Consider the following 7,537-nt stretch of genomic DNA (forward strand, 5'->3'; position numbering starts at 1 on the left):
CTCCACACCCAGTCCAAAATAGTTCTCAGATCCATCAACAGTACCACACTGAACAAGGCTTCCACCATCTCTCACCTGGATTATTCCAGCTGCCTTCCCCCTGGACTCCAAGTAGCAGCCAGAATAGACTTTTCAAAACATAAACCGAATCATGTCACTTCCTGGTTAAAACCCTCTAATGGTTTCCAACTCAGAAGAAAATCCATGGTCTTCACCACGGCCCATGAGGCTCCTCCTGACTGGCCCCAGGTCAGCCCTCCATCCTCCTCAGTTTCATTGGCCTGTGAGCTGCTCAAACACACCAGATCTTCCCTATAGCAGGCTGACCCAAGCTGTTCCCTCTCCCTCAGCCCCTCACCCTGTCTTGGGTGGTTTCTTCTCATCCTTTAAATCAACTTAGGAACCATCTCCTCTGAGAGGTCCTCAACTACTGCCATCTCAGGCTTAATTTCTTTCAAAACTCTTAACACAACTTGTCCTTTATTTCACTGAATTTTATTGGTCTGTTTACTTGGCCTGTGTCTGTCTCTCTGACTATAAGTCATGAGGGGAGAGACCATGGCTCATTAATGCATTCATGGTGCCTGGTACATAGCTGGTGCTTAATAAATGTCTGAGGAATACATAAATAGATGAACTGATGGATGGATGGATGGCTGAACTCTCCTTGCCTCACATAAGGCTGTCACTTTACACACTCAGAGCCACCGTGTCATCTGACTCCCATAATGCCCCATAAGAGAAGCAGGCAAGGAACTGGTAGCTGATTTGACAGTCAGGGAGAGAAAGTGAGGCTCTGAGAAGTCGATCCATTCATTTATTCGACCATTACTTCGTTTGTTCCATGTTTACTGCACACTGAGTGGAGACAGGGATGTACAAGGTGAGTGAGACATGCCCCAGCCCCCAAGAATCTCACAGACCAGGGGCATGAGAAGACAAACGGCACGTCCTAGGTCAAGGCTTTGGTTTCAGGCACATCTGTGCTTGAATCCCAGCCCTGCCACTTTTGTAGCGGAATAGCAGCTTCTCTGAGCCCCAGTCTCTTCATCTCTAAATGGGGATGTGGGTGATGGTAATGTGCTGCCGCTGCTGCTGAATGCAGGTTGTTGTAAGGATGGAAAGCATTTTTTGAGTGCTTATTAACAGGGGTTTGGTGGTTGTGGTCACAATCTTGTATCTTTTCAGTGTGATTTCCATGACATGATCCTCTCTCCATCTCAGGCAAAGCTAGATCCATCTACCCACCCCAACCCCTACACCCGTAAAACCCAAGCTGGCTGATATGTAAAATGCCATTAGAGAAACACCTATAGCTATATAGGGAGCCAACTTGTTGCACTTTCAAGCAGCAAAATGTAGCCCATGGATGGTAAAGTCACTCAGTGAGAAAGCAGCAAAAACAATGTGTAGCCCCTCAGGGAATGAATGAAAAACTCCTCTAGGCATAGACACATTCAGCTTTGACCTATTAACAAAGCAGAGACCATAGGCCTAACACATTGACATCTGTGGGGCAATTGGGTGGAAAAGAAACAGAGTCAAAACAAAGACATCTGCAAACATGTCTTAAATATTTAACCTTTTGAAACCACTCATGCATCTGTGACAAGATATATTCACATGTATCATTGTGGTAGGATGTGTCAACAGAACTCTGTCCTCCCATTGAAAGCAAAAACTCTAGTGACATTAAAATGTCTCTATGCCTGCCTTAATTCTGGTAAAAGCATTATAAAGAATCCAATATTTCAGTTAAAAAAAAAACCCAAATCCATATTTTCTTATAGCAAATAAAGTATAAATAGTTGCCAAAGTCTAGGAAAACGGTATAAAATCTGAGAGAAAGGTAGACCAAAAAAAAATTCTGAAAAAAAAGATTCAAAATTATATGATGATGATGACGGTAGTAAATTATGGAATACTCATATATGCCAAGGGGCTTCCCTGGTAGCTCAGACGGTAAAGAATCCACCTGCAATGCAGGAGACTCATGTTCCATTCCTGGGTTGGGAAGATCCCCTGGAGAAGGGCATAGCAACCCATTTCAGTATTCATGCCTGGGAAATCCCATGGACAGAGGAGCCTGGTGGGCTACGGTCCATAGGGTCGCAGAGTCAGACACGACTGAAGTGATTTAGCATGCCCACACGCATATATGCCAAGCATGGTGCTAACTGTTTGATTTATTCACCTCATTTGATCCACAAGGCACCCCTATGAAAGGGACAATATTATCCCTACTTTATGGACAAGGAAACGAAGGCACAAAAAAAGTTGGATGACAGCCCAAGGCCACAGAAGAGTAAGTAGCTGAACCAGGATTCACAGACAGGCCTGTCTGGCCCCAGAGCCTGTGCACAGAAATTTTGCCTCTTTCTAAAACACTAACCTTTCACCTTTGATAAATCACAAAGCTCACTGAAAATCTCATGAAAGATATGTACCCTACAAATGAAAATTAACCCAAATTTTACAAGCAACCGAAGAGTTCAGGGAGGTAAGTTCCCTACAGGAGGCCTCTGTGAATTCCCATTGCTGGCAAAGATCTGAGAGCAAGTGCACAAGAGAAGGAAACTGGGGAAGGAAAGCCACACATGACTGACAAGTCCAGGGGACTAGATGACACAGACAAGCATATATTCAGACAAACATACAAGCATGCACACGGCTCTATGCAGGTCACTAAAAAACACCTATGGGACTTCAGTGGTTAAGAATCTGCCTGCCATCGCAGGGGACATGGGTTCAATCCCTGGTCCAGGAAAATACCACACGCTGCAAGGTAATTAAGCCAGTGCACCACAACTACTGAGCCTGCAAGCCACAACTACGGGAAGCCCATGTGCCCTAGTGCCCCTGCTGTGCAACAAGACACACCGCAATGAGACACCCAGACATCGCAACTAGAGAGCACCCACGCTTGCCACAACTAGAGAAAGACCACGCACAGCAATGAAGACACAGCACAGCCATAAAGAAATGAATACATTAAAAAAAAATACCTCTGAAAGGTCAAAACTCTGATGCCAACCATGGCTCAGCCAGTCCTATTAAGACATCTTCACACAAAGGTCATTAAGAATTGGTCTCTGCCTTATCTTCTGGAACTGTGATCCAGCCAAGACTTGGCCGGACTTGAAAGGGCCCTGCTCTTCAAGAATCAGCAGGTCAAATCACTTAGAGCTTGGGAACAAACATGTCCTTGTGTGCAGCCTGATAAACCAACCATACCTGCCTGAAACACTTTCCCATGAATCCTGGATTAGCAGAATTCAAAGGCTGCCCCACCTCCGAAAGTTCAAGGAGGGAGCGAGACAAAGACCTGGGAGGCCCCCAGGGCCTTCAGAGACTGCGTTCCGGATATGCCCCTTCCAGACCATGGAGTTGGGTTCATTCCTTGGCACCAAAGAATCAATGGAAGCACCGATATCAAAGTTCACACCCACCAACAGGCATGACAAATTTCACCGAAAAGATGATTCCGTTTCCCTCAAAGGTCCAAGAAAAATAAGAGCCAGGACAGTCGGCTTTGTCTTCTGCTATCACCAGCTACACTTTCTGCCCTCTGAGAAAAGGTCAGCTGTCACTTGTTCTAGACATCCGACATTTCAGCAAAGACGAAAACGGGACCTTTGGCAACTGGAACTGGAGCTGAGCTTCACAGTATGAGAACAGGAAGGTTGGAGAGCCCTGCAGCAAAATGCTGAGCCTGCCTGAAGTCAGGGCCCAGCCCAACCCCCACCCCAGCTCCCACTCCCCACTTAAGACATTAACCACCCCATGAGTCCAAATCACCCCCTCTCCCCGACTCTTACATTGTAAAGCTGTGGGAACACCACAGCATGATCATGCCAGGACGGCACCCCATCACAGAACATGGAGTGCTAGGAACCTAACAGATGACTGGGGCTTCTCTAAAATACAGAAAAAGCCTGAGGCCCACAGGATAGGCTTTAGAATTGAGGGAGCCATTAAATGAGATAATAAGTGAGAAGTCTGGGCTAGAGACTGGAAAATCCTGAATACAGATGAGCTCTACAGCAATCTCCTGATACCCTTTAAGTCTCATTCCTGCATGCTAAGTCACTCAGTTGTGTCTGACTCTTTGCCACCTCCAGGCTCCTCTGTCCATGGGATCCTCCAGACAAGAATTCTGGAGTGGGTTGCCATGCACTCCTCCAGGGGATCTTCCCAACCCAGTGATCAAACCCACATCTCTTAGGTCTCTTGCATTGGCAGGCGGATTCTTTACCACTAGCGCCACCTGGGAAGCCCTCAAGCCTCATTCTGGGGCAATTAGGGAAAGAAAAGGGGGCTGAGCAAATCATGTAACAAGCATGTTTAAAGCCCCCAGGCCTGCTTTCATGCTCTTGCCCACTTAAGACACAGTGTACTTTCATCCTGCACCCATCCTTCTCTCCCAAATCTCTGCATGTTTGGATCCTTCATGTCACACATTTCTGATACAATAATGTCAACTGACGTGGAGGCCATCCCTGAACGCCTTGCCTAAAGGGACCCCACACCCTCTCCCTCAGATCCCCCACTGTAGTGAAGGTCACTCAATGCTGAGTGCCAACTATGACCAAGGCATGGCACTGGCACCATGGAGTGACTCCCAGACTTCAGCCGTAACACCTAAAAGCCTGCCAGGGCTCGATAATGTATTCATTTCCATTAAGTCTAATGTACAATCCCTGTGAAGCATTCCAGCAATGCCATTTCCTGACCAGTAGGACATGCCCAGCACATGTCCAGACACTCAACAGACAATACCTAAGAAAACCAAGAGTGCTGACTCATCCCCCACCCGTCTCAACCAGCAGGGAATGCAAACCTAGACCGTGAGGGGCACTGAAGAGAGGCGAGGTTTTGGGCCCACTTCTGAGAATCCGTCTGTCCTAATCATCCTAAGAATAGATATATTAAAGCACGCGATGAAATACAGATACTAATGAAGCGGAAAGAAAAAAAAAAATACTAGAAAAAAATAAAAAGGAAATACTCGAGCCAAGTATGAGATCATTAGGGGTTTCCCCAGTGGCTCAGTGGTAAAGAATCTATCTGCAATACAGGAGACTCGGATTCAATCCCTGGGTTGGGAAGATCCCCTGGAGGAGGGCATGGCAACCCACTCCAATATTCTTGCCTGGAGAATCCTATGGACAGAGGAGCCTGGCAGGCTACAGTCCAAGGGGTCACAACGAATCAAACACGACTGAAGCAACTTGGCACACGCACTCGTGAGATCATTAGAAAGTTTTCCAAAATTGTAACGATATACAAAAAATGCTTTTGATGGTACTGCTAATTTTTCAAAAGCAAAATAAAAATTATACTCGGTATGCAAAAAAAAGAAATACCAATGCTGTCACTCAGAATCTCTTTTCCCTTCTTCGTATTTCTCTGAACTTTCAAATTTCCTGCCATGTGCTATTTGCATCTTATAAATAGAGAACACAATGCATATGATAGGAAGAGAAGTTATTCAATGGAGGCCAGAATAGATAACTAGTGGGAAGTTGCTATAATAGCCCTGTGCTCTGTGATAACCTAGAGGAGTGGGATGGGGGTGAAAGGGAGGGAGGCTTAAGAGGGAGGGGATATATATAGTTATGACTGATTCACATTGTTATATGGCAGTAACCAACACAACAGTGTAAAGCAATTATCCTCCAATTAAACGTAAATAAAATGTTTTTTTAAATTTTAATGGTGAGATCCTGGAGAGAACATCACAGGGTTGTGATGTTGAATTTTGAGAGTTCTTTACATGTCCTGGACACAAGCCCAACTTCAGATTCTCTCCCAATCTGTGCCCACCCCCACCCCACGTGGCCCTGTTTTTCATTCTTTTGCCAAATAAAACTTTGTTGTTCTTTTTCAGAATCGTTCTGGTTATTCTAGTGCTTTGGGTTTTCAATATTAATGATAGAATCAGACTGTCAATTTCTAAGAAAAAGTCTACTGGAATTTTTCTTGGGATTGCAACTTGTAAGGAATGCATTTCTTAACAATATTGCACCTTCCAACCCATGAACACGTGTCTCTCCATTTTTTTTTTAAGGTCTGCTTTGATTTATGTCATCAACTCTGTAGTTTTTGACACAAAGACTATTCAGGAACAGGTTTTGAGGGATTTATACCTAAGTAGCTTATTTTTTGTGCTACTGTAAAATATAGTCTTCATTTTAATATACAGCTCTTACTTGTCAATATACAAATGCAATTGATGTTTATAGTTTCACCTTCTATCCTATTGTCGACTTAAAAAAAATGCACAACATGAGAGTTGCAAGTTAAGTTTTATTTGGGGCAATATGAGAACTGCAGCCCAGGAGACAGCACCTCAGATAACTCTGAGAGACTGTTCCAAAGAGGGTAGTGGGGAAGGACAGTATGTGTGTGATTTTGGTAAAGGGGGACTACATGAAATCAAGCACGTCTATTTCTTAGAAAGCTTCTTGTGGCCACCTGTTGCAAAGAGCCAACTCTTTGGAGAAGACCCTGATGCTGGGAAAGACTGAGGGCAGGTGGAGAAAGGGGCGACAGAGGATGAGATGGTTGGATGGCATCACCAACTCAATGGACATGAGTTTGAGCAAATTCTGGTAGATAGTGAAGGACAAGGCAGCCTGGCGTGCTGCAGTCCATGGGGCCACAAAGAGTTGGACACGACTTAGCAACTGAACAACAACAGTAATCAAAGAATATACTTTGATTTTTTTAAGTTTGTTTTATGGACCAGAATATAGTCTGTTGGTGAATGCTTCATACAGTCTTGAAAACATTCCATTCTACTGTTGCTGGGTAGATTGTCCTGTACAGGTCAGTTGGTTCAAATTAGTTGGAAGTGTTGTTCAGCTTCTCTATGTGTTTGATTTTTCTGTGTACTTTTTCTATCAGCTGAAAGAAGAATGTTGGTTAATCATTGGTTAACCTGTTGGTTAATCAAAGAAATCTCCAAATGTAATTGTGGGTTTCTCTATTTCTCTTTTCATTTCAGTCAGATTTTCCTTCATGTATTTTGAAGATCTGTTGTTAGATGTAGACATGTTTAGGATTACTATGGCTTCTAGGTAAACTGACTCTTCTATTATTATATAATGTCTCTCTTGATCCCTGATACAATATCTTGTTCTAAAATTTACATTGGTTTGATATTAAGATAGCCCCTATAGCCATACATATATATTTCCTAATCTTTCAAATTTTTCTCTTTAATCACACTTACACATGCCCACAGTTTAATGTCCTTCTGACACTGGTTGCATCCCCAAGCTGTTATCTGTGCTTCTGACCAACCAGCTACAAACTGAAGGTTCCCATGACCCCCTTCCTTAGGTTTGATTAACCTGCTAGCACAGCTCACTGAATTTAAAGTAACTCAGTTCATAAACTCAGCTTACAAAAGGATATGATAAAGGATACAGATGAACAGCCAGATGAAGAGATGCAGGGCAAAGTCTGGGATGGTCCCAAGCCCAGGAGCTTCTGTTCCTGTGGATCTGGGGTGCATCAGCCTCCTGATGTA

This window comes from Bison bison, unplaced genomic scaffold (genome assembly GCF_000754665.1).
Source record: "Bison bison bison isolate TAMUID 2011002044 unplaced genomic scaffold, Bison_UMD1.0 scf7180017864352, whole genome shotgun sequence".
Classification (NCBI taxonomy): domain Eukaryota; kingdom Metazoa; phylum Chordata; class Mammalia; order Artiodactyla; family Bovidae; genus Bison; species Bison bison.